Source organism: Schistocerca nitens, chromosome 2, assembly GCF_023898315.1.
Source record: "Schistocerca nitens isolate TAMUIC-IGC-003100 chromosome 2, iqSchNite1.1, whole genome shotgun sequence".
NCBI lineage: Eukaryota > Metazoa > Arthropoda > Insecta > Orthoptera > Acrididae > Schistocerca > Schistocerca nitens.
In genome coordinates this window covers 432,630,700-432,631,130 of record NC_064615.1, presented here as the reverse complement: position 1 = coordinate 432,631,130, position 431 = coordinate 432,630,700, and the positions used below count along the sequence as shown (strand labels likewise).

General features: G+C 58.0%; 1 pseudogene; it reads right to left on the bottom strand.

Annotated features, from left to right (window-relative positions):
• Positions 1-313: 313 nt before the first annotated feature.
• Positions 314-431, bottom strand: LOC126238497 (5S ribosomal RNA; annotated as a pseudogene).

The following is a 431-nucleotide window of genomic DNA, read 5'->3' as shown; positions in this document are numbered from 1 at the left end:
TGCACTGATGAGAGGTGTCGATCTTGGTCGGTGAGCCCTGGCACGAAGTCGGCGTTCTAAAACATCCCAAAGGTGTTATATAAGATTCACGTCAGGACTCGTGCAGGCCAGTCCACTCCGTCTTCAGGCCACGAGTGGCCTACCGGGACCATCCGACCGCCGTGTCATCCTCGGTGGAGGATGCGGATAGGAGGGGAGTGGAGTCAGCGCACCGCTCTCCCGGTCGTTATGATGGTATTCATGACCGAAGCCGCTACTATTCCGTCGAGTAGCTCCTCAATTGGCATCACGAGGCTGAATGCACCCCGAAAAATGGCAACAGCGCATGGCGGCCTGGATGGTCACCCATACAAGTGCCGACCACGCCCGACAGCGCTTAACTTCGGTGTTCTCACGGGAACCGGTGTAACCACTGCGGTAAGGCCGTTGCC